This window comes from Abramis brama (assembly GCF_963993115.1).
Source record: "Abramis brama genome assembly, chromosome: 9".
NCBI classification, from domain to species: Eukaryota; Metazoa; Chordata; class Actinopteri; order Cypriniformes; family Leuciscidae; genus Abramis; species Abramis brama.
Window position 1 is genome coordinate 20,124,398 of NC_139971.1, and position 27,860 is coordinate 20,152,257.

Genomic DNA, 27,860 nt, shown 5'->3' on the forward strand with positions numbered 1-27,860 from the left:
GAGGCACATGTTAGAAGGCTTGATAAAGTTTTTGGAACGCAGCAGCGCAAACGGCAAGTGCCTAGACCCTATAGTTTTTTTTTTGGAGGCCTTTTTGTGGCCCTTTTTTAGCCACTTATTAGGGGTTCAAGCACAAAGTGCTGAAACCCTATTGTTATTGTTAATTTTCCCATGATGCAACATTCAGACCTAAAACTGATCGGGCAGACCAAACCGTAAGTCGTGGAGACTTGAAACTTTGGGGGCTGATAGTACTCACACCGCCTGCAGCGTCACCAAGGCCCGCCCCGATCGGCCTGACGGGGGCGCTACAGCGGTCAAAAGTACGAAACGGCTCATAACTCATCAACCGTGAGGCGTAGGCTCAAGTGTCTTATATCGCTGGAATCCTTGGCTCGAGGCGGACAAGATGCATGCCTCGGATTTGCTCGTGACCCTGGGAACATTTTCGGGTATTTGCGGTTTTTCCAAAAACCTACTTTCGCGAACTAGTCCTAGGTTTTTGGCCCGACCGGAACCAAACCGGTGCGGCAAGATTCTCTGGAGTCTGAATGTCAATAATTATCAAACAAAAAGTGAAAATTTCGGTTCACGGTCCCTAAGGGCTGCCAAAACGTTCCAAGTGGGAGGAGCCCATTTTGCTTAATTGGCTATAACTCGTGAACGGAACGAGATGTTTGCACCAAACTCGGCACACGCATGTACGAGCTCATTCTGTGGTCACGTGAAAAAGGGCGCAGCGACTGGCCACTTGGTGGCGCTATAACTGTTAAAAGGGTGTCAAAATGATGTATTTCTATGGAAAAACCCCATGAAATGGCTGAAAGCGGCCATCTTGCTGTCTGATTTGCATACAACCTCACAAAATCGGGCATGCGCATGCGTCACGTGATCCTGAAGAAGCTTGAAAACTTTCATGGACGTCGGGCCATTGGTGGCGCTTTAACTGTCATAAAGGTGAGAAGGCCTCTGTATTATCCTATGCAAAATGACATTTAAATGACTGAAAAATGGGGGAAAAAAGAGCAGAGCTTCACCAAATTAGCTGAGCACATGCGCCATATTATTCCAAAGAAGCGTGCAAACTTTTATGGAGATCGGGCCATCAGTGGAGGTGTCACAGCTTAAAAGGTAAAAAAAAAAAATGCACCACATTTCCATGATAAATGAGCTAAAAGGGCAAAAAACGTTCTTTTTCCTCTCCGAGGCACATGTTAGAAGGCTTGATAAAGTTTTTGGAACGCAGCAGCGCAAACGGCAAGTGCCTAGACCCTATAGTTTTTTTTTTGGAGGCCTTTTTGTGGCCCTTTTTTAGCCACTTATTAGGGGTTCAAGCACAAAGTGCTGAAACCCTATTGTTATTGTTAATTTTCCCATGATGCAACATTCAGACCTAAAACTGATCGGGCAGACCAAACCGTAAGTCGTGGAGACTTGAAACTTTGGGGGCTGATAGTACTCACACCGCCTGCAGCGTCACCAAGGCCCGCCCCGATCGGCCTGACGGGGGCGCTACAGCGGTCAAAAGTACGAAACGGCTCATAACTCATCAACCGTGAGGCGTAGGCTCAAGTGTCTTATATCGCTGGAATCCTTGGCTCGAGGCGGACAAGATGCATGCCTCGGATTTGCTCGTGACCCTGGGAAAATTTTCGGGTATTTGCGGTTTTTCCAAAAACCTACTTTCGCGAACTAGTCCTAGGTTTTTGGCCCGACCGGAACCAAACCGGTGCGGCAAGATTCTCTGGAGTCTGAATGTCAATAATTATCAAACAAAAAGTGAAAATTTCGGTTCACGGTCCCTAAGGGCTGCCAAAACGTTCCAAGTGGGAGGAGCCCATTTTGCTTAATTGGCTATAACTCGTGAACGGAACGAGATGTTTGCACCAAACTCGGCACACGCATGTACGAGCTCATTCTGTGGTCACGTGAAAAAGGGCGCAGCGACTGGCCACTTGGTGGCGCTATAACTGTTAAAAGGGTGTCAAAATGATGTATTTCTATGGAAAAACCCCATGAAATGGCTGAAAGCGGCCATCTTGCTGTCTGATTTGCATACAACCTCACAAAATCGGGCATGCGCATGCGTCACGTGATCCTGAAGAAGCTTGAAAACTTTCATGGACGTCGGGCCATTGGTGGCGCTTTAACTGTCATAAAGGTGAGAAGGCCTCTGTATTATCCTATGCAAAATGACATTTAAATGACTGAAAAATGGGGGAAAAAAGAGCAGAGCTTCACCAAATTAGCTGAGCACATGCGCCATATTATTCCAAAGAAGCGTGCAAACTTTTATGGAGATCGGGCCATCAGTGGAGGTGTCACAGCTTAAAAGGTAAAAAAAAAAAATGCACCACATTTCCATGATAAATGAGCTAAAAGGGCAAAAAACGTTCTTTTTCCTCTCCGAGGCACATGTTAGAAGGCTTGATAAAGTTTTTGGAACGCAGCAGCGCAAACGGCAAGTGCCTAGACCCTATAGTTTTTTTTTTGGAGGCCTTTTTGTGGCCCTTTTTTAGCCACTTATTAGGGGTTCAAGCACAAAGTGCTGAAACCCTATTGTTATTGTTAATTTTCCCATGATGCAACATTCAGACCTAAAACTGATCGGGCAGACCAAACCGTAAGTCGTGGAGACTTGAAACTTTGGGGGCTGATAGTACTCACACCGCCTGCAGCGTCACCAAGGCCCGCCCCGATCGGCCTGACGGGGGCGCTACAGCGGTCAAAAGTACGAAACGGCTCATAACTCATCAACCGTGAGGCGTAGGCTCAAGTGTCTTATATCGCTGGAATCCTTGGCTCGAGGCGGACAAGATGCATGCCTCGGATTTGCTCGTGACCCTGGGAACATTTTCGGGTATTTGCGGTTTTTCCAAAAACCTACTTTCGCGAACTAGTCCTAGGTTTTTGGCCCGACCGGAACCAAACCGGTGCGGCAAGATTCTCTGGAGTCTGAATGTCAATAATTATCAAACAAAAAGTGAAAATTTCGGTTCACGGTCCCTAAGGGCTGCCAAAACGTTCCAAGTGGGAGGAGCCCATTTTGCTTAATTGGCTATAACTCGTGAACGGAACGAGATGTTTGCACCAAACTCGGCACACGCATGTACGAGCTCATTCTGTGGTCACGTGAAAAAGGGCGCAGCGACTGGCCACTTGGTGGCGCTATAACTGTTAAAAGGGTGTCAAAATGATGTATTTCTATGGAAAAACCCCATGAAATGGCTGAAAGCGGCCATCTTGCTGTCTGATTTGCATACAACCTCACAAAATCGGGCATGCGCATGCGTCACGTGATCCTGAAGAAGCTTGAAAACTTTCATGGACGTCGGGCCATTGGTGGCGCTTTAACTGTCATAAAGGTGAGAAGGCCTCTGTATTATCCTATGCAAAATGACATTTAAATGACTGAAAAATGGGGGAAAAAAGAGCAGAGCTTCACCAAATTAGCTGAGCACATGCGCCATATTATTCCAAAGAAGCGTGCAAACTTTTATGGAGATCGGGCCATCAGTGGAGGTGTCACAGCTTAAAAGGTAAAAAAAAAAAATGCACCACATTTCCATGATAAATGAGCTAAAAGGGCAAAAAACGTTCTTTTTCCTCTCCGAGGCACATGTTAGAAGGCTTGATAAAGTTTTTGGAACGCAGCAGCGCAAACGGCAAGTGCCTAGACCCTATAGTTTTTGTTTTGGAGGCCTTTTTGTGGCCCTTTTTTAGCCACTTATTAGGGGTTCAAGCACAAAGTGCTGAAACCCTATTGTTATTGTTAATTTTCCCATGATGCAACATTCAGACCTAAAACTGATCGGGCAGACCAAACCGTAAGTCGTGGAGACTTGAAACTTTGGGGGCTGATAGTACTCACACCGCCTGCAGCGTCACCAAGGCCCGCCCCGATCGGCCTGACGGGGGCGCTACAGCGGTCAAAAGTACGAAACGGCTCATAACTCATCAACCGTGAGGCGTAGGCTCAAGTGTCTTATATCGCTGGAATCCTTGGCTCGAGGCGGACAAGATGCATGCCTCGGATTTGCTCGTGACCCTGGGAAAATTTTCGGGTATTTGCGGTTTTTCCAAAAACCTACTTTCGCGAACTAGTCCTAGGTTTTTGGCCCGACCGGAACCAAACCGGTGCGGCAAGATTCTCTGGAGTCTGAATGTCAATAATTATCAAACAAAAAGTGAAAATTTCGGTTCACGGTCCCTAAGGGCTGCCAAAACGTTCCAAGTGGGAGGAGCCCATTTTGCTTAATTGGCTATAACTCGTGAACGGAACGAGATGTTTGCACCAAACTCGGCACACGCATGTACGAGCTCATTCTGTGGTCACGTGAAAAAGGGCGCAGCGACTGGCCACTTGGTGGCGCTATAACTGTTAAAAGGGTGTCAAAATGATGTATTTCTATGGAAAAACCCCATGAAATGGCTGAAAGCGGCCATCTTGCTGTCTGATTTGCATACAACCTCACAAAATCGGGCATGCGCATGCGTCACGTGATCCTGAAGAAGCTTGAAAACTTTCATGGACGTCGGGCCATTGGTGGCGCTTTAACTGTCATAAAGGTGAGAAGGCCTCTGTATTATCCTATGCAAAATGACATTTAAATGACTGAAAAATGGGGGAAAAAAGAGCAGAGCTTCACCAAATTAGCTGAGCACATGCGCCATATTATTCCAAAGAAGCGTGCAAACTTTTATGGAGATCGGGCCATCAGTGGAGGTGTCACAGCTTAAAAGGTAAAAAAAAAAAATGCACCACATTTCCATGATAAATGAGCTAAAAGGGCAAAAAACGTTCTTTTTCCTCTCCGAGGCACATGTTAGAAGGCTTGATAAAGTTTTTGGAACGCAGCAGCGCAAACGGCAAGTGCCTAGACCCTATAGTTTTTTTTTTGGAGGCCTTTTTGTGGCCCTTTTTTAGCCACTTATTAGGGGTTCAAGCACAAAGTGCTGAAACCCTATTGTTATTGTTAATTTTCCCATGATGCAACATTCAGACCTAAAACTGATCGGGCAGACCAAACCGTAAGTCGTGGAGACTTGAAACTTTGGGGGCTGATAGTACTCACACCGCCTGCAGCGTCACCAAGGCCCGCCCCGATCGGCCTGACGGGGGCGCTACAGCGGTCAGAAGTACGAAACGGCTCATAACTCATCAACCGTGAGGCGTAGGCTCAAGTGTCTTATATCGCTGGAATCCTTGGCTCGAGGCGGACAAGATGCATGCCTCGGATTTGCTCGTGACCCTGGGAACATTTTCGGGTATTTGCGGTTTTTCCAAAAACCTACTTTCGCGAACTAGTCCTAGGTTTTTGGCCCGACCGGAACCAAACCGGTGCGGCAAGATTCTCTGGAGTCTGAATGTCAATAATTATCAAACAAAAAGTGAAAATTTCGGTTCACGGTCCCTAAGGGCTGCCAAAACGTTCCAAGTGGGAGGAGCCCATTTTGCTTAATTGGCTATAACTCGTGAACGGAACGAGATGTTTGCACCAAACTCGGCACACGCATGTACGAGCTCATTCTGTGGTCACGTGAAAAAGGGCGCAGCGACTGGCCACTTGGTGGCGCTATAACTGTTAAAAGGGTGTCAAAATGATGTATTTCTATGGAAAAACCCCATGAAATGGCTGAAAGCGGCCATCTTGCTGTCTGATTTGCATACAACCTCACAAAATCGGGCATGCGCATGCGTCACGTGATCCTGAAGAAGCTTGAAAACTTTCATGGACGTCGGGCCATTGGTGGCGCTTTAACTGTCATAAAGGTGAGAAGGCCTCTGTATTATCCTATGCAAAATGACATTTAAATGACTGAAAAATGGGGGAAAAAAGAGCAGAGCTTCACCAAATTAGCTGAGCACATGCGCCATATTATTCCAAAGAAGCGTGCAAACTTTTATGGAGATCGGGCCATCAGTGGAGGTGTCACAGCTTAAAAGGTAAAAAAAAAAAATGCACCACATTTCCATGATAAATGAGCTAAAAGGGCAAAAAACGTTCTTTTTCCTCTCCGAGGCACATGTTAGAAGGCTTGATAAAGTTTTTGGAACGCAGCAGCGCAAACGGCAAGTGCCTAGACCCTATAGTTTTTTTTTTGGAGGCCTTTTTGTGGCCCTTTTTTAGCCACTTATTAGGGGTTCAAGCACAAAGTGCTGAAACCCTATTGTTATTGTTAATTTTCCCATGATGCAACATTCAGACCTAAAACTGATCGGGCAGACCAAACCGTAAGTCGTGGAGACTTGAAACTTTGGGGGCTGATAGTACTCACACCGCCTGCAGCGTCACCAAGGCCCGCCCCGATCGGCCTGACGGGGGCGCTACAGCGGTCAAAAGTACGAAACGGCTCATAACTCATCAACCGTGAGGCGTAGGCTCAAGTGTCTTATATCGCTGGAATCCTTGGCTCGAGGCGGACAAGATGCATGCCTCGGATTTGCTCGTGACCCTGGGAACATTTTCGGGTATTTGCGGTTTTTCCAAAAACCTACTTTCGCGAACTAGTCCTAGGTTTTTGGCCCGACCGGAACCAAACCGGTGCGGCAAGATTCTCTGGAGTCTGAATGTCAATAATTATCAAACAAAAAGTGAAAATTTCGGTTCACGGTCCCTAAGGGCTGCCAAAACGTTCCAAGTGGGAGGAGCCCATTTTGCTTAATTGGCTATAACTCGTGAACGGAACGAGATGTTTGCACCAAACTCGGCACACGCATGTACGAGCTCATTCTGTGGTCACGTGAAAAAGGGCGCAGCGACTGGCCACTTGGTGGCGCTATAACTGTTAAAAGGGTGTCAAAATGATGTATTTCTATGGAAAAACCCCATGAAATGGCTGAAAGCGGCCATCTTGCTGTCTGATTTGCATACAACCTCACAAAATCGGGCATGCGCATGCGTCACGTGATCCTGAAGAAGCTTGAAAACTTTCATGGACGTCGGGCCATTGGTGGCGCTTTAACTGTCATAAAGGTGAGAAGGCCTCTGTATTATCCTATGCAAAATGACATTTAAATGACTGAAAAATGGGGGAAAAAAGAGCAGAGCTTCACCAAATTAGCTGAGCACATGCGCCATATTATTCCAAAGAAGCGTGCAAACTTTTATGGAGATCGGGCCATCAGTGGAGGTGTCACAGCTTAAAAGGTAAAAAAAAAAAATGCACCACATTTCCATGATAAATGAGCTAAAAGGGCAAAAAACGTTCTTTTTCCTCTCCGAGGCACATGTTAGAAGGCTTGATAAAGTTTTTGGAACGCAGCAGCGCAAACGGCAAGTGCCTAGACCCTATAGTTTTTTTTTTGGAGGCCTTTTTGTGGCCCTTTTTTAGCCACTTATTAGGGGTTCAAGCACAAAGTGCTGAAACCCTATTGTTATTGTTAATTTTCCCATGATGCAACATTCAGACCTAAAACTGATCGGGCAGACCAAACCGTAAGTCGTGGAGACTTGAAACTTTGGGGGCTGATAGTACTCACACCGCCTGCAGCGTCACCAAGGCCCGCCCCGATCGGCCTGACGGGGGCGCTACAGCGGTCAAAAGTACGAAACGGCTCATAACTCATCAACCGTGAGGCGTAGGCTCAAGTGTCTTATATCGCTGGAATCCTTGGCTCGAGGCGGACAAGATGCATGCCTCGGATTTGCTCGTGACCCTGGGAAAATTTTCGGGTATTTGCGGTTTTTCCAAAAACCTACTTTCGCGAACTAGTCCTAGGTTTTTGGCCCGACCGGAACCAAACCGGTGCGGCAAGATTCTCTGGAGTCTGAATGTCAATAATTATCAAACAAAAAGTGAAAATTTCGGTTCACGGTCCCTAAGGGCTGCCAAAACGTTCCAAGTGGGAGGAGCCCATTTTGCTTAATTGGCTATAACTCGTGAACGGAACGAGATGTTTGCACCAAACTCGGCACACGCATGTACGAGCTCATTCTGTGGTCACGTGAAAAAGGGCGCAGCGACTGGCCACTTGGTGGCGCTATAACTGTTAAAAGGGTGTCAAAATGATGTATTTCTATGGAAAAACCCCATGAAATGGCTGAAAGCGGCCATCTTGCTGTCTGATTTGCATACAACCTCACAAAATCGGGCATGCGCATGCGTCACGTGATCCTGAAGAAGCTTGAAAACTTTCATGGACGTCGGGCCATTGGTGGCGCTTTAACTGTCATAAAGGTGAGAAGGCCTCTGTATTATCCTATGCAAAATGACATTTAAATGACTGAAAAATGGGGGAAAAAAGAGCAGAGCTTCACCAAATTAGCTGAGCACATGCGCCATATTATTCCAAAGAAGCGTGCAAACTTTTATGGAGATCGGGCCATCAGTGGAGGTGTCACAGCTTAAAAGGTAAAAAAAAAAAATGCACCACATTTCCATGATAAATGAGCTAAAAGGGCAAAAAACGTTCTTTTTCCTCTCCGAGGCACATGTTAGAAGGCTTGATAAAGTTTTTGGAACGCAGCAGCGCAAACGGCAAGTGCCTAGACCCTATAGTTTTTTTTTTGGAGGCCTTTTTGTGGCCCTTTTTTAGCCACTTATTAGGGGTTCAAGCACAAAGTGCTGAAACCCTATTGTTATTGTTAATTTTCCCATGATGCAACATTCAGACCTAAAACTGATCGGGCAGACCAAACCGTAAGTCGTGGAGACTTGAAACTTTGGGGGCTGATAGTACTCACACCGCCTGCAGCGTCACCAAGGCCCGCCCCGATCGGCCTGACGGGGGCGCTACAGCGGTCAAAAGTACGAAACGGCTCATAACTCATCAACCGTGAGGCGTAGGCTCAAGTGTCTTATATCGCTGGAATCCTTGGCTCGAGGCGGACAAGATGCATGCCTCGGATTTGCTCGTGACCCTGGGAAAATTTTCGGGTATTTGCGGTTTTTCCAAAAACCTACTTTCGCGAACTAGTCCTAGGTTTTTGGCCCGACCGGAACCAAACCGGTGCGGCAAGATTCTCTGGAGTCTGAATGTCAATAATTATCAAACAAAAAGTGAAAATTTCGGTTCACGGTCCCTAAGGGCTGCCAAAACGTTCCAAGTGGGAGGAGCCCATTTTGCTTAATTGGCTATAACTCGTGAACGGAACGAGATGTTTGCACCAAACTCGGCACACGCATGTACGAGCTCATTCTGTGGTCACGTGAAAAAGGGCGCAGCGACTGGCCACTTGGTGGCGCTATAACTGTTAAAAGGGTGTCAAAATGATGTATTTCTATGGAAAAACCCCATGAAATGGCTGAAAGCGGCCATCTTGCTGTCTGATTTGCATACAACCTCACAAAATCGGGCATGCGCATGCGTCACGTGATCCTGAAGAAGCTTGAAAACTTTCATGGACGTCGGGCCATTGGTGGCGCTTTAACTGTCATAAAGGTGAGAAGGCCTCTGTATTATCCTATGCAAAATGACATTTAAATGACTGAAAAATGGGGGAAAAAAGAGCAGAGCTTCACCAAATTAGCTGAGCACATGCGCCATATTATTCCAAAGAAGCGTGCAAACTTTTATGGAGATCGGGCCATCAGTGGAGGTGTCACAGCTTAAAAGGTAAAAAAAAAAAATGCACCACATTTCCATGATAAATGAGCTAAAAGGGCAAAAAACGTTCTTTTTCCTCTCCGAGGCACATGTTAGAAGGCTTGATAAAGTTTTTGGAACGCAGCAGCGCAAACGGCAAGTGCCTAGACCCTATAGTTTTTTTTTTGGAGGCCTTTTTGTGGCCCTTTTTTAGCCACTTATTAGGGGTTCAAGCACAAAGTGCTGAAACCCTATTGTTATTGTTAATTTTCCCATGATGCAACATTCAGACCTAAAACTGATCGGGCAGACCAAACCGTAAGTCGTGGAGACTTGAAACTTTGGGGGCTGATAGTACTCACACCGCCTGCAGCGTCACCAAGGCCCGCCCCGATCGGCCTGACGGGGGCGCTACAGCGGTCAAAAGTACGAAACGGCTCATAACTCATCAACCGTGAGGCGTAGGCTCAAGTGTCTTATATCGCTGGAATCCTTGGCTCGAGGCGGACAAGATGCATGCCTCGGATTTGCTCGTGACCCTGGGAAAATTTTCGGGTATTTGCGGTTTTTCCAAAAACCTACTTTCGCGAACTAGTCCTAGGTTTTTGGCCCGACCGGAACCAAACCGGTGCGGCAAGATTCTCTGGAGTCTGAATGTCAATAATTATCAAACAAAAAGTGAAAATTTCGGTTCACGGTCCCTAAGGGCTGCCAAAACGTTCCAAGTGGGAGGAGCCCATTTTGCTTAATTGGCTATAACTCGTGAACGGAACGAGATGTTTGCACCAAACTCGGCACACGCATGTACGAGCTCATTCTGTGGTCACGTGAAAAAGGGCGCAGCGACTGGCCACTTGGTGGCGCTATAACTGTTAAAAGGGTGTCAAAATGATGTATTTCTATGGAAAAACCCCATGAAATGGCTGAAAGCGGCCATCTTGCTGTCTGATTTGCATACAACCTCACAAAATCGGGCATGCGCATGCGTCACGTGATCCTGAAGAAGCTTGAAAACTTTCATGGACGTCGGGCCATTGGTGGCGCTTTAACTGTCATAAAGGTGAGAAGGCCTCTGTATTATCCTATGCAAAATGACATTTAAATGACTGAAAAATGGGGGAAAAAAGAGCAGAGCTTCACCAAATTAGCTGAGCACATGCGCCATATTATTCCAAAGAAGCGTGCAAACTTTTATGGAGATCGGGCCATCAGTGGAGGTGTCACAGCTTAAAAGGTAAAAAAAAAAAATGCACCACATTTCCATGATAAATGAGCTAAAAGGGCAAAAAACGTTCTTTTTCCTCTCCGAGGCACATGTTAGAAGGCTTGATAAAGTTTTTGGAACGCAGCAGCGCAAACGGCAAGTGCCTAGACCCTATAGTTTTTTTTTTGGAGGCCTTTTTGTGGCCCTTTTTTAGCCACTTATTAGGGGTTCAAGCACAAAGTGCTGAAACCCTATTGTTATTGTTAATTTTCCCATGATGCAACATTCAGACCTAAAACTGATCGGGCAGACCAAACCGTAAGTCGTGGAGACTTGAAACTTTGGGGGCTGATAGTACTCACACCGCCTGCAGCGTCACCAAGGCCCGCCCCGATCGGCCTGACGGGGGCGCTACAGCGGTCAAAAGTACGAAACGGCTCATAACTCATCAACCGTGAGGCGTAGGCTCAAGTGTCTTATATCGCTGGAATCCTTGGCTCGAGGCGGACAAGATGCATGCCTCGGATTTGCTCGTGACCCTGGGAAAATTTTCGGGTATTTGCGGTTTTTCCAAAAACCTACTTTCGCGAACTAGTCCTAGGTTTTTGGCCCGACCGGAACCAAACCGGTGCGGCAAGATTCTCTGGAGTCTGAATGTCAATAATTATCAAACAAAAAGTGAAAATTTCGGTTCACGGTCCCTAAGGGCTGCCAAAACGTTCCAAGTGGGAGGAGCCCATTTTGCTTAATTGGCTATAACTCGTGAACGGAACGAGATGTTTGCACCAAACTCGGCACACGCATGTACGAGCTCATTCTGTGGTCACGTGAAAAAGGGCGCAGCGACTGGCCACTTGGTGGCGCTATAACTGTTAAAAGGGTGTCAAAATGATGTATTTCTATGGAAAAACCCCATGAAATGGCTGAAAGCGGCCATCTTGCTGTCTGATTTGCATACAACCTCACAAAATCGGGCATGCGCATGCGTCACGTGATCCTGAAGAAGCTTGAAAACTTTCATGGACGTCGGGCCATTGGTGGCGCTTTAACTGTCATAAAGGTGAGAAGGCCTCTGTATTATCCTATGCAAAATGACATTTAAATGACTGAAAAATGGGGGAAAAAAGAGCAGAGCTTCACCAAATTAGCTGAGCACATGCGCCATATTATTCCAAAGAAGCGTGCAAACTTTTATGGAGATCGGGCCATCAGTGGAGGTGTCACAGCTTAAAAGGTAAAAAAAAAAAATGCACCACATTTCCATGATAAATGAGCTAAAAGGGCAAAAAACGTTCTTTTTCCTCTCCGAGGCACATGTTAGAAGGCTTGATAAAGTTTTTGGAACGCAGCAGCGCAAACGGCAAGTGCCTAGACCCTATAGTTTTTTTTTTGGAGGCCTTTTTGTGGCCCTTTTTTAGCCACTTATTAGGGGTTCAAGCACAAAGTGCTGAAACCCTATTGTTATTGTTAATTTTCCCATGATGCAACATTCAGACCTAAAACTGATCGGGCAGACCAAACCGTAAGTCGTGGAGACTTGAAACTTTGGGGGCTGATAGTACTCACACCGCCTGCAGCGTCACCAAGGCCCGCCCCGATCTGCCTGACGGGGGCGCTACAGCGGTCAAAAGTACGAAACGGCTCATAACTCATCAACCGTGAGGCGTAGGCTCAAGTGTCTTATATCGCTGGAATCCTTGGCTCGAGGCGGACAAGATGCATGCCTCGGATTTGCTCGTGACCCTGGGAACATTTTCGGGTATTTGCGGTTTTTCCAAAAACCTACTTTCGCGAACTAGTCCTAGGTTTTTGGCCCGACCGGAACCAAACCGGTGCGGCAAGATTCTCTGGAGTCTGAATGTCAATAATTATCAAACAAAAAGTGAAAATTTCGGTTCACGGTCCCTAAGGGCTGCCAAAACGTTCCAAGTGGGAGGAGCCCATTTTGCTTAATTGGCTATAACTCGTGAACGGAACGAGATGTTTGCACCAAACTCGGCACACGCATGTACGAGCTCATTCTGTGGTCACGTGAAAAAGGGCGCAGCGACTGGCCACTTGGTGGCGCTATAACTGTTAAAAGGGTGTCAAAATGATGTATTTCTATGGAAAAACCCCATGAAATGGCTGAAAGCGGCCATCTTGCTGTCTGATTTGCATACAACCTCACAAAATCGGGCATGCGCATGCGTCACGTGATCCTGAAGAAGCTTGAAAACTTTCATGGACGTCGGGCCATTGGTGGCGCTTTAACTGTCATAAAGGTGAGAAGGCCTCTGTATTATCCTATGCAAAATGACATTTAAATGACTGAAAAATGGGGGAAAAAAGAGCAGAGCTTCACCAAATTAGCTGAGCACATGCGCCATATTATTCCAAAGAAGCGTGCAAACTTTTATGGAGATCGGGCCATCAGTGGAGGTGTCACAGCTTAAAAGGTAAAAAAAAAAAATGCACCACATTTCCATGATAAATGAGCTAAAAGGGCAAAAAACGTTCTTTTTCCTCTCCGAGGCACATGTTAGAAGGCTTGATAAAGTTTTTGGAACGCAGCAGCGCAAACGGCAAGTGCCTAGACCCTATAGTTTTTTTTTTGGAGGCCTTTTTGTGGCCCTTTTTTAGCCACTTATTAGGGGTTCAAGCACAAAGTGCTGAAACCCTATTGTTATTGTTAATTTTCCCATGATGCAACATTCAGACCTAAAACTGATCGGGCAGACCAAACCGTAAGTCGTGGAGACTTGAAACTTTGGGGGCTGATAGTACTCACACCGCCTGCAGCGTCACCAAGGCCCGCCCCGATCGGCCTGACGGGGGCGCTACAGCGGTCAAAAGTACGAAACGGCTCATAACTCATCAACCGTGAGGCGTAGGCTCAAGTGTCTTATATCGCTGGAATCCTTGGCTCGAGGCGGACAAGATGCATGCCTCGGATTTGCTCGTGACCCTGGGAACATTTTCGGGTATTTGCGGTTTTTCCAAAAACCTACTTTCGCGAACTAGTCCTAGGTTTTTGGCCCGACCGGAACCAAACCGGTGCGGCAAGATTCTCTGGAGTCTGAATGTCAATAATTATCAAACAAAAAGTGAAAATTTCGGTTCACGGTCCCTAAGGGCTGCCAAAACGTTCCAAGTGGGAGGAGCCCATTTTGCTTAATTGGCTATAACTCGTGAACGGAACGAGATGTTTGCACCAAACTCGGCACACGCATGTACGAGCTCATTCTGTGGTCACGTGAAAAAGGGCGCAGCGACTGGCCACTTGGTGGCGCTATAACTGTTAAAAGGGTGTCAAAATGATGTATTTCTATGGAAAAACCCCATGAAATGGCTGAAAGCGGCCATCTTGCTGTCTGATTTGCATACAACCTCACAAAATCGGGCATGCGCATGCGTCACGTGATCCTGAAGAAGCTTGAAAACTTTCATGGACGTCGGGCCATTGGTGGCGCTTTAACTGTCATAAAGGTGAGAAGGCCTCTGTATTATCCTATGCAAAATGACATTTAAATGACTGAAAAATGGGGGAAAAAAGAGCAGAGCTTCACCAAATTAGCTGAGCACATGCGCCATATTATTCCAAAGAAGCGTGCAAACTTTTATGGAGATCGGGCCATCAGTGGAGGTGTCACAGCTTAAAAGGTAAAAAAAAAAAATGCACCACATTTCCATGATAAATGAGCTAAAAGGGCAAAAAACGTTCTTTTTCCTCTCCGAGGCACATGTTAGAAGGCTTGATAAAGTTTTTGGAACGCAGCAGCGCAAACGGCAAGTGCCTAGACCCTATAGTTTTTTTTTTGGAGGCCTTTTTGTGGCCCTTTTTTAGCCACTTATTAGGGGTTCAAGCACAAAGTGCTGAAACCCTATTGTTATTGTTAATTTTCCCATGATGCAACATTCAGACCTAAAACTGATCGGGCAGACCAAACCGTAAGTCGTGGAGACTTGAAACTTTGGGGGCTGATAGTACTCACACCGCCTGCAGCGTCACCAAGGCCCGCCCCGATCGGCCTGACGGGGGCGCTACAGCGGTCAAAAGTACGAAACGGCTCATAACTCATCAACCGTGAGGCGTAGGCTCAAGTGTCTTATATCGCTGGAATCCTTGGCTCGAGGCGGACAAGATGCATGCCTCGGATTTGCTCGTGACCCTGGGAACATTTTCGGGTATTTGCGGTTTTTCCAAAAACCTACTTTCGCGAACTAGTCCTAGGTTTTTGGCCCGACCGGAACCAAACCGGTGCGGCAAGATTCTCTGGAGTCTGAATGTCAATAATTATCAAACAAAAAGTGAAAATTTCGGTTCACGGTCCCTAAGGGCTGCCAAAACGTTCCAAGTGGGAGGAGCCCATTTTGCTTAATTGGCTATAACTCGTGAACGGAACGAGATGTTTGCACCAAACTCGGCACACGCATGTACGAGCTCATTCTGTGGTCACGTGAAAAAGGGCGCAGCGACTGGCCACTTGGTGGCGCTATAACTGTTAAAAGGGTGTCAAAATGATGTATTTCTATGGAAAAACCCCATGAAATGGCTGAAAGCGGCCATCTTGCTGTCTGATTTGCATACAACCTCACAAAATCGGGCATGCGCATGCGTCACGTGATCCTGAAGAAGCTTGAAAACTTTCATGGACGTCGGGCCATTGGTGGCGCTTTAACTGTCATAAAGGTGAGAAGGCCTCTGTATTATCCTATGCAAAATGACATTTAAATGACTGAAAAATGGGGGAAAAAAGAGCAGAGCTTCACCAAATTAGCTGAGCACATGCGCCATATTATTCCAAAGAAGCGTGCAAACTTTTATGGAGATCGGGCCATCAGTGGAGGTGTCACAGCTTAAAAGGTAAAAAAAAAAAATGCACCACATTTCCATGATAAATGAGCTAAAAGGGCAAAAAACGTTCTTTTTCCTCTCCGAGGCACATGTTAGAAGGCTTGATAAAGTTTTTGGAACGCAGCAGCGCAAACGGCAAGTGCCTAGACCCTATAGTTTTTTTTTTGGAGGCCTTTTTGTGGCCCTTTTTTAGCCACTTATTAGGGGTTCAAGCACAAAGTGCTGAAACCCTATTGTTATTGTTAATTTTCCCATGATGCAACATTCAGACCTAAAACTGATCGGGCAGACCAAACCGTAAGTCGTGGAGACTTGAAACTTTGGGGGCTGATAGTACTCACACCGCCTGCAGCGTCACCAAGGCCCGCCCCGATCGGCCTGACGGGGGCGCTACAGCGGTCAAAAGTACGAAACGGCTCATAACTCATCAACCGTGAGGCGTAGGCTCAAGTGTCTTATATCGCTGGAATCCTTGGCTCGAGGCGGACAAGATGCATGCCTCGGATTTGCTCGTGACCCTGGGAAAATTTTCGGGTATTTGCGGTTTTTCCAAAAACCTACTTTCGCGAACTAGTCCTAGGTTTTTGGCCCGACCGGAACCAAACCGGTGCGGCAAGATTCTCTGGAGTCTGAATGTCAATAATTATCAAACAAAAAGTGAAAATTTCGGTTCACGGTCCCTAAGGGCTGCCAAAACGTTCCAAGTGGGAGGAGCCCATTTTGCTTAATTGGCTATAACTCGTGAACGGAACGAGATGTTTGCACCAAACTCGGCACACGCATGTACGAGCTCATTCTGTGGTCACGTGAAAAAGGGCGCAGCGACTGGCCACTTGGTGGCGCTATAACTGTTAAAAGGGTGTCAAAATGATGTATTTCTATGGAAAAACCCCATGAAATGGCTGAAAGCGGCCATCTTGCTGTCTGATTTGCATACAACCTCACAAAATCGGGCATGCGCATGCGTCACGTGATCCTGAAGAAGCTTGAAAACTTTCATGGACGTCGGGCCATTGGTGGCGCTTTAACTGTCATAAAGGTGAGAAGGCCTCTGTATTATCCTATGCAAAATGACATTTAAATGACTGAAAAATGGGGGAAAAAAGAGCAGAGCTTCACCAAATTAGCTGAGCACATGCGCCATATTATTCCAAAGAAGCGTGCAAACTTTTATGGAGATCGGGCCATCAGTGGAGGTGTCACAGCTTAAAAGGTAAAAAAAAAAAATGCACCACATTTCCATGATAAATGAGCTAAAAGGGCAAAAAACGTTCTTTTTCCTCTCCGAGGCACATGTTAGAAGGCTTGATAAAGTTTTTGGAACGCAGCAGCGCAAACGGCAAGTGCCTAGACCCTATAGTTTTTTTTTTGGAGGCCTTTTTGTGGCCCTTTTTTAGCCACTTATTAGGGGTTCAAGCACAAAGTGCTGAAACCCTATTGTTATTGTTAATTTTCCCATGATGCAACATTCAGACCTAAAACTGATCGGGCAGACCAAACCGTAAGTCGTGGAGACTTGAAACTTTGGGGGCTGATAGTACTCACACCGCCTGCAGCGTCACCAAGGCCCGCCCCGATCGGCCTGACGGGGGCGCTACAGCGGTCAAAAGTACGAAACGGCTCATAACTCATCAACCGTGAGGCGTAGGCTCAAGTGTCTTATATCGCTGGAATCCTTGGCTCGAGGCGGACAAGATGCATGCCTCGGATTTGCTCGTGACCCTGGGAACATTTTCGGGTATTTGCGGTTTTTCCAAAAACCTACTTTCGCGAACTAGTCCTAGGTTTTTGGCCCGACCGGAACCAAACCGGTGCGGCAAGATTCTCTGGAGTCTGAATGTCAATAATTATCAAACAAAAAGTGAAAATTTCGGTTCACGGTCCCTAAGGGCTGCCAAAACGTTCCAAGTGGGAGGAGCCCATTTTGCTTAATTGGCTATAACTCGTGAACGGAACGAGATGTTTGCACCAAACTCGGCACACGCATGTACGAGCTCATTCTGTGGTCACGTGAAAAAGGGCGCAGCGACTGGCCACTTGGTGGCGCTATAACTGTTAAAAGGGTGTCAAAATGATGTATTTCTATGGAAAAACCCCATGAAATGGCTGAAAGCGGCCATCTTGCTGTCTGATTTGCATACAACCTCACAAAATCGGGCATGCGCATGCGTCACGTGATCCTGAAGAAGCTTGAAAACTTTCATGGACGTCGGGCCATTGGTGGCGCTTTAACTGTCATAAAGGTGAGAAGGCCTCTGTATTATCCTATGCAAAATGACATTTAAATGACTGAAAAATGGGGGAAAAAAGAGCAGAGCTTCACCAAATTAGCTGAGCACATGCGCCATATTATTCCAAAGAAGCGTGCAAACTTTTATGGAGATCGGGCCATCAGTGGAGGTGTCACAGCTTAAAAGGTAAAAAAAAAAAATGCACCACATTTCCATGATAAATGAGCTAAAAGGGCAAAAAACGTTCTTTTTCCTCTCCGAGGCACATGTTAGAAGGCTTGATAAAGTTTTTGGAACGCAGCAGCGCAAACGGCAAGTGCCTAGACCCTATAGTTTTTTTTTTGGAGGCCTTTTTGTGGCCCTTTTTTAGCCACTTATTAGGGGTTCAAGCACAAAGTGCTGAAACCCTATTGTTATTGTTAATTTTCCCATGATGCAACATTCAGACCTAAAACTGATCGGGCAGACCAAACCGTAAGTCGTGGAGACTTGAAACTTTGGGGGCTGATAGTACTCACACCGCCTGCAGCGTCACCAAGGCCCGCCCCGATCGGCCTGACGGGGGCGCTACAGCGGTCAAAAGTACGAAACGGCTCATAACTCATCAACCGTGAGGCGTAGGCTCAAGTGTCTTATATCGCTGGAATCCTTGGCTCGAGGCGGACAAGATGCATGCCTCGGATTTGCTCGTGACCCTGGGAAAATTTTCGGGTATTTGCGGTTTTTCCAAAAACCTACTTTCGCGAACTAGTCCTAGGTTTTTGGCCCGACCGGAACCAAACCGGTGCGGCAAGATTCTCTGGAGTCTGAATGTCAATAATTATCAAACAAAAAGTGAAAATTTCGGTTCACGGTCCCTAAGGGCTGCCAAAACGTTCCAAGTGGGAGGAGCCCATTTTGCTTAATTGGCTATAACTCGTGAACGGAACGAGATGTTTGCACCAAACTCGGCACACGCATGTACGAGCTCATTCTGTGGTCACGTGAAAAAGGGCGCAGCGACTGGCCACTTGGTGGCGCTATAACTGTTAAAAGGGTGTCAAAATGATGTATTTCTATGGAAAAACCCCATGAAATGGCTGAAAGCGGCCATCTTGCTGTCTGATTTGCATACAACCTCACAAAATCGGGCATGCGCATGCGTCACGTGATCCTGAAGAAGCTTGAAAACTTTCATGGACGTCGGGCCATTGGTGGCGCTTTAACTGTCATAAAGGTGAGAAGGCCTCTGTATTATCCTATGCAAAATGACATTTAAATGACTGAAAAATGGGGGAAAAAAGAGCAGAGCTTCACCAAATTAGCTGAGCACATGCGCCATATTATTCCAAAGAAGCGTGCAAACTTTTATGGAGATCGGGCCATCAGTGGAGGTGTCACAGCTTAAAAGGTAAAAAAAAAAAATGCACCACATTTCCATGATAAATGAGCTAAAAGGGCAAAAAACTTTCTTTTTCCTCTCCGAGGCACATGTTAGAAGGCTTGATAAAGTTTTTGGAACGCAGCAGCGCAAACGGCAAGTGCCTAGACCCTATAGTTTTTTTTTTGGAGGCCTTTTTGTGGCCCTTTTTTAGCCACTTATTAGGGGTTCAAGCACAAAGTGCTGAAACCCTATTGTTATTGTTAATTTTCCCATGATGCAACATTCAGACCTAAAACTGATCGGGCAGACCAAACCGTAAGTCGTGGAGACTTGAAACTTTGGGGGCTGATAGTACTCACACCGCCTGCAGCGTCACCAAGGCCCGCCCCGATCGGCCTGACGGGGGCGCTACAGCGGTCAAAAGTACGAAACGGCTCATAACTCATCAACCGTGAGGCGTAGGCTCAAGTGTCTTATATCGCTGGAATCCTTGGCTCGAGGCGGACAAGATGCATGCCTCGGATTTGCTCGTGACCCTGGGAACATTTTCGGGTATTTGCGGTTTTTCCAAAAACCTACTTTCGCGAACTAGTCCTAGGTTTTTGGCCCGACCGGAACCAAACCGGTGCGGCAAGATTCTCTGGAGTCTGAATGTCAATAATTATCAAACAAAAAGTGAAAATTTCGGTTCACGGTCCCTAAGGGCTGCCAAAACGTTCCAAGTGGGAGGAGCCCATTTTGCTTAATTGGCTATAACTCGTGAACGGAACGAGATGTTTGCACCAAACTCGGCACACGCATGTACGAGCTCATTCTGTGGTCACGTGAAAAAGGGCGCAGCGACTGGCCACTTGGTGGCGCTATAACTGTTAAAAGGGTGTCAAAATGATGTATTTCTATGGAAAAACCCCATGAAATGGCTGAAAGCGGCCATCTTGCTGTCTGATTTGCATACAACCTCACAAAATCGGGCATGCGCATGCGTCACGTGATCCTGAAGAAGCTTGAAAACTTTCATGGACGTCGGGCCATTGGTGGCGCTTTAACTGTCATAAAGGTGAGAAGGCCTCTGTATTATCCTATGCAAAATGACATTTAAATGACTGAAAAATGGGGGAAAAAAGAGCAGAGCTTCACCAAATTAGCTGAGCACATGCGCCATATTATTCCAAAGAAGCGTGCAAACTTTTATGGAGATCGGGCCATCAGTGGAGGTGTCACAGCTTAAAAGGTAAAAAAAAAAAATGCACCACATTTCCATGATAAATGAGCTAAAAGGGCAAAAAACGTTCTTTTTCCTCTCCGAGGCACATGTTAGAAGGCTTGATAAAGTTTTTGGAACGCAGCAGCGCAAACGGCAAGTGCCTAGACCCTATAGTTTTTTTTTTGGAGGCCTTTTTGTGGCCCTTTTTTAGCCACTTATTAGGGGTTCAAGCACAAAGTGCTGAAACCCTATTGTTATTGTTAATTTTCCCATGATGCAACATTCAGACCTAAAACTGATCGGGCAGACCAAACCGTAAGTCGTGGAGACTTGAAACTTTGGGGGCTGATAGTACTCACACCGCCTGCAGCGTCACCAAGGCCCGCCCCGATCGGCCTGACGGGGGCGCTACAGCGGTCAAAAGTACGAAACGGCTCATAACTCATCAACCGTGAGGCGTAGGCTCAAGTGTCTTATATCGCTGGAATCCTTGGCTCGAGGCGGACAAGATGCATGCCTCGGATTTGCTCGTGACCCTGGGAAAATTTTCGGGTATTTGCGGTTTTTCCAAAAACCTACTTTCGCGAACTAGTCCTAGGTTTTTGGCCCGACCGGAACCAAACCGGTGCGGCAAGATTCTCTGGAGTCTGAATGTCAATAATTATCAAACAAAAAGTGAAAATTTCGGTTCACGGTCCCTAAGGGCTGCCAAAACGTTCCAAGTGGGAGGAGCCCATTTTGCTTAATTGGCTATAACTCGTGAACGGAACGAGATGTTTGCACCAAACTCGGCACACGCATGTACGAGCTCATTCTGTGGTCACGTGAAAAAGGGCGCAGCGACTGGCCACTTGGTGGTGCTATAACTGTTAAAAGGGTGTCAAAATGATGTATTTCTATGGAAAAACCCCATGAAATGGCTGAAAGCGGCCATCTTGCTGTCTGATTTGCATACAACCTCACAAAATCGGGCATGCGCATGCGTCACGTGATCCTGAAGAAGCTTGAAAACTTTCATGGACGTCGGGCCATTGGTGGCGCTTTAACTGTCATAAAGGTGAGAAGGCCTCTGTATTATCCTATGCAAAATGACATTTAAATGACTGAAAAATGGGGGAAAAAAGAGCAGAGCTTCACCAAATTAGCTGAGCACATGCGCCATATTATTCCAAAGAAGCGTGCAAACTTTTATGGAGATCGGGCCATCAGTGGAGGTGTCACAGCTTAAAAGGTAAAAAAAAAAAATGCACCACATTTCCATGATAAATGAGCTAAAAGGGCAAAAAACGTTCTTTTTCCTCTCCGAGGCACATGTTAGAAGGCTTGATAAAGTTTTTGGAACGCAGCAGCGCAAACGGCAAGTGCCTAGACCCTATAGTTTTTTTTTTGGAGGCCTTTTTGTGGCCCTTTTTTAGCCACTTATTAGGGGTTCAAGCACAAAGTGCTGAAACCCTATTGTTATTGTTAATTTTCCCATGATGCAACATTCAGACCTAAAACTGATCGGGCAGACCAAACCGTAAGTCGTGGAGACTTGAAACTTTGGGGGCTGATAGTACTCACACCGCCTGCAGCGTCACCAAGGCCCGCCCCGATCGGCCTGACGGGGGCGCTACAGCGGTCAAAAGTACGAAACGGCTCATAACTCATCAACCGTGAGGCGTAGGCTCAAGTGTCTTATATCGCTGGAATCCTTGGCTCGAGGCGGACAAGATGCATGCCTCGGATTTGCTCGTGACCCTGGGAAAATTTTCGGGTATTTGCGGTTTTTCCAAAAACCTACTTTCGCGAACTAGTCCTAGGTTTTTGGCCCGACCGGAACCAAACCGGTGCGGCAAGATTCTCTGGAGTCTGAATGTCAATAATTATCAAACAAAAAGTGAAAATTTCGGTTCACGGTCCCTAAGGGCTGCCAAAACGTTCCAAGTGGGAGGAGCCCATTTTGCTTAATTGGCTATAACTCGTGAACGGAACGAGATGTTTGCACCAAACTCGGCACACGCATGTACGAGCTCATTCTGTGGTCACGTGAAAAAGGGCGCAGCGACTGGCCACTTGGTGGCGCTATAACTGTTAAAAGGGTGTCAAAATGATGTATTTCTATGGAAAAACCCCATGAAATGGCTGAAAGCGGCCATCTTGCTGTCTGATTTGCATACAACCTCACAAAATCGGGCATGCGCATGCGTCACGTGATCCTGAAGAAGCTTGAAAACTTTCATGGACGTCGGGCCATTGGTGGCGCTTTAACTGTCATAAAGGTGAGAAGGCCTCTGTATTATCCTATGCAAAATGACATTTAAATGACTGAAAAATGGGGGAAAAAAGAGCAGAGCTTCACCAAATTAGCTGAGCACATGCGCCATATTATTCCAAAGAAGCGTGCAAACTTTTATGGAGATCGGGCCATCAGTGGAGGTGTCACAGCTTAAAAGGTAAAAAAAAAAAATGCACCACATTTCCATGATAAATGAGCTAAAAGGGCAAAAAACGTTCTTTTTCCTCTCCGAGGCACATGTTAGAAGGCTTGATAAAGTTTTTGGAACGCAGCAGCGCAAACGGCAAGTGCCTAGACCCTATAGTTTTTTTTTTGGAGGCCTTTTTGTGGCCCTTTTTTAGCCACTTATTAGGGGTTCAAGCACAAAGTGCTGAAACCCTATTGTTATTGTTAATTTTCCCATGATGCAACATTCAGACCTAAAACTGATCGGGCAGACCAAACCGTAAGTCGTGGAGACTTGAAACTTTGGGGGCTGATAGTACTCACACCGCCTGCAGCGTCACCAAGGCCCGCCCCGATCGGCCTGACGGGGGCGCTACAGCGGTCAAAAGTACGAAACGGCTCATAACTCATCAACCGTGAGGCGTAGGCTCAAGTGTCTTATATCGCTGGAATCCTTGGCTCGAGGCGGACAAGATGCATGCCTCGGATTTGCTCGTGACCCTGGGAACATTTTCGGGTATTTGCGGTTTTTCCAAAAACCTACTTTCGCGAACTAGTCCTAGGTTTTTGGCCCGACCGGAACCAAACCGGTGCGGCAAGATTCTCTGGAGTCTGAATGTCAATAATTATCAAACAAAAAGTGAAAATTTCGGTTCACGGTCCCTAAGGGCTGCCAAAACGTTCCAAGTGGGAGGAGCCCATTTTGCTTAATTGGCTATAACTCGTGAACGGAACGAGATGTTTGCACCAAACTCGGCACACGCATGTACGAGCTCATTCTGTGGTCACGTGAAAAAGGGCGCAGCGACTGGCCACTTGGTGGCGCTATAACTGTTAAAAGGGTGTCAAAATGATGTATTTCTATGGAAAAACCCCATGAAATGGCTGAAAGCGGCCATCTTGCTGTCTGATTTGCATACAACCTCACAAAATCGGGCATGCGCATGCGTCACGTGATCCTGAAGAAGCTTGAAAACTTTCATGGACGTCGGGCCATTGGTGGCGCTTTAACTGTCATAAAGGTGAGAAGGCCTCTGTATTATCCTATGCAAAATGACATTTAAATGACTGAAAAATGGGGGAAAAAAGAGCAGAGCTTCACCAAATTAGCTGAGCACATGCGCCATATTATTCCAAAGAAGCGTGCAAACTTTTATGGAGATCGGGCCATCAGTGGAGGTGTCACAGCTTAAAAGGTAAAAAAAAAAAATGCACCACATTTCCATGATAAATGAGCTAAAAGGGCAAAAAACGTTCTTTTTCCTCTCCGAGGCACATGTTAGAAGGCTTGATAAAGTTTTTGGAACGCAGCAGCGCAAACGGCAAGTGCCTAGACCCTATAGTTTTTTTTTTGGAGGCCTTTTTGTGGCCCTTTTTTAGCCACTTATTAGGGGTTCAAGCACAAAGTGCTGAAACCCTATTGTTATTGTTAATTTTCCCATGATGCAACATTCAGACCTAAAACTGATCGGGCAGACCAAACCGTAAGTCGTGGAGACTTGAAACTTTGGGGGCTGATAGTACTCACACCGCCTGCAGCGTCACCAAGGCCCGCCCCGATCGGCCTGACGGGGGCGCTACAGCGGTCAAAAGTACGAAACGGCTCATAACTCATCAACCGTGAGGCGTAGGCTCAAGTGTCTTATATCGCTGGAATCCTTGGCTCGAGGCGGACAAGATGCATGCCTCGGATTTGCTCGTGACCCTGGGAACATTTTCGGGTATTTGCGGTTTTTCCAAAAACCTACTTTCGCGAACTAGTCCTAGGTTTTTGGCCCGACCGGAACCAAACCGGTGCGGCAAGATTCTCTGGAGTCTGAATGTCAATAATTATCAAACAAAAAGTGAAAATTTCGGTTCACGGTCCCTAAGGGCTGCCAAAACGTTCCAAGTGGGAGGAGCCCATTTTGCTTAATTGGCTATAACTCGTGAACGGAACGAGATGTTTGCACCAAACTCGGCACACGCATGTACGAGCTCATTCTGTGGTCACGTGAAAAAGGGCGCAGCGACTGGCCACTTGGTGGCGCTATAACTGTTAAAAGGGTGTCAAAATGATGTATTTCTATGGAAAAACCCCATGAAATGGCTGAAAGCGGCCATCTTGCTGTCTGATTTGCATACAACCTCACAAAATCGGGCATGCGCATGCGTCACGTGATCCTGAAGAAGCTTGAAAACTTTCATGGACGTCGGGCCATTGGTGGCGCTTTAACTGTCATAAAGGTGAGAAGGCCTCTGTATTATCCTATGCAAAATGACATTTAAATGACTGAAAAATGGGGGAAAAAAGAGCAGAGCTTCACCAAATTAGCTGAGCACATGCGCCATATTATTCCAAAGAAGCGTGCAAACTTTTATGGAGATCGGGCCATCAGTGGAGGTGTCACAGCTTAAAAGGTAAAAAAAAAAAATGCACCACATTTCCATGATAAATGAGCTAAAAGGGCAAAAAACGTTCTTTTTCCTCTCCGAGGCACATGTTAGAAGGCTTGATAAAGTTTTTGGAACGCAGCAGCGCAAACGGCAAGTGCCTAGACCCTATAGTTTTTTTTTTGGAGGCCTTTTTGTGGCCCTTTTTTAGCCACTTATTAGGGGTTCAAGCACAAAGTGCTGAAACCCTATTGTTATTGTTAATTTTCCCATGATGCAACATTCAGACCTAAAACTGATCGGGCAGACCAAACCGTAAGTCGTGGAGACTTGAAACTTTGGGGGCTGATAGTACTCACACCGCCTGCAGCGTCACCAAGGCCCGCCCCGATCGGCCTGACGGGGGCGCTACAGCGGTCAAAAGTACGAAACGGCTCATAACTCATCAACCGTGAGGCGTAGGCTCAAGTGTCTTATATCGCTGGAATCCTTGGCTCGAGGCGGACAAGATGCATGCCTCGGATTTGCTCGTGACCCTGGGAAAATTTGCTCCAAAATTTGGCTCCCTGGCTCCAATTTTGAGTAAATTGAGGTTTTTTGAAAAACCTACTTTTGCGAACTACTCCTAGATTTTTCGCCTGATCGGAACCAAACCAATGCAGAAATATTCTCTGGACAGTGACTATCAATAATCATCAAAAAAATTCTTAATTTAAATTCACGGTCGCTAAGGGAAACCAAAATGTTTGATGGCACCAGGGCCACTTTTACTAAAACAATTATATCTCGTGAACGGAAAGAGATATTTTCGCTAAACTCGGGAAACATGTTCATGAGCTCAATATGAGGTTACTTGAAAAAAATCGCGACGACTGGCCACTTGGTGGCGCTACAACATGGAAAAAATCATGAAAATGACTATAAACGCACCCAACCATTAGTCCTTTGAAATCCTGAATCCTTCCCGAGTCCAACAATACCAAATATGCCAGGTTTCTCCTTATAGTTTGTGTATCATTGTCATTTAGCACTTAAAAAACTTGCAATTATCTTCGAAACCATTAGTCCAAATTTCGTGAAATTTGAAAACATAGATCAATAGCTAAACAATAACGCCCAAATGTCACAATTATGATAGGAACTGACAAAAATAAATAAACAAATAAAAAATTTAAATCATTGTCACCCATGGATCATTTTTATTCTCTCATAAACAGAAGTGTCTAAACTTCAAAACAAAATGAGATATTTACAACAAATTTGACAGACATGCATGGCTACACTTTGAGGACACTTAATAAAAGTGGTGGAGATCAGGCAAGATGTGGTGCTATAACTGTCAAAAAAAACTTTCCTCAGTAAATTGCCTGTATTGGCTGTAAATGGTATTTTCCATCAATGATCTAAGTTTATTTGTTTATTTGGATCCCCATTAGCCTCTACCTAGGCAGTGGCTACTCTTCCTGGTGTCCCAACAAGTAAGACAAACAAAACTACATTTAATCAACAACAATAAAAAGTCAAGTCAATGAAACATACTAACGCAACATTCATTCCAAATATCAAAACAACAATCAATCAACAATTTACTATATATTTTGCCATTAAATGGTCCTTTAAATATTTTTTTTTTAAACTCATTTTCTTGTAAAAATGTGATATCAATGGTAAATGATTCCATATTTTCATTCCTCTATACATTACAGTCTGTTGTTTTCCAGTGGTTTTCAAAACAGGAAATAAAAAACATTCCTTTTATTCATGCCTGGTGTAAAAAATTATGCCTAGTACTACTATACAAAAGTTGAGAGTACAGCGCATTAGGACTCTAGACACAGAAATATTTCTTATAAAATAAAGCAGAGAGACAATCCTTCACCAGTTCATTCTTAGTATAATTAGCTCATCTATAACAGTTTAAATTGAGTCGTGTTGCTCTGTTATGGACAAATTTAATTTTTTCAATTAGTTCTTTTTTTCTTTTCTTTAATTGATGCACTGGTTGCCACACCACTGGCACTGGGCAATAACACGCGATTCATCCAATCACTGATTGATTGTGCTGCAGTGACTGACACCCCAGAGAGCCAACAGTAGCGCCATATTCATAAGGCCCGCCCACTGTTCGCGCTGGCGCTGCTGTCAGCATGATGAGAGAACAGATCAGATGAGACAGCAGCACGGAACATTACTCCAGAAACTCCTTGTACTAAATGATCATCATAATCTATCGGTAACTGTGATTGTGTGCACTTGGAAACTTTGGATGCATCAAGAGTGTTGTCGTCAGAGAAAGGTGAAGTGGAAATCGGAGTAGCTGCTAAAGATTTAGTGGATCCCTGTGTGATAATCTTTATTGAATAATCTTCTTTAATTGAATATGTGATGCAATCTCGTTTTAGTGAGTGACATTTTTTTATCATATGTTATCTTATGACAGATATGTCAATTTCAGAAATTATTTGATATGAGCTGAGTTGTGTAAAGTTAGGCCGCAGTCACTAGTTAGCCGTGGGCTAAAGCTACCGCGTGTAACAATGATCTTTGAATCATGAGTTGAGACAAAGAGTGATTATTGAGTGTCGATGTGTTAAATAACTGTCGTAAAGTTGGATTAATGTGTCATTTGAGCTGCGCATGTCATTTGTTATTGAAATGTTGAGTCAGAAATTAATT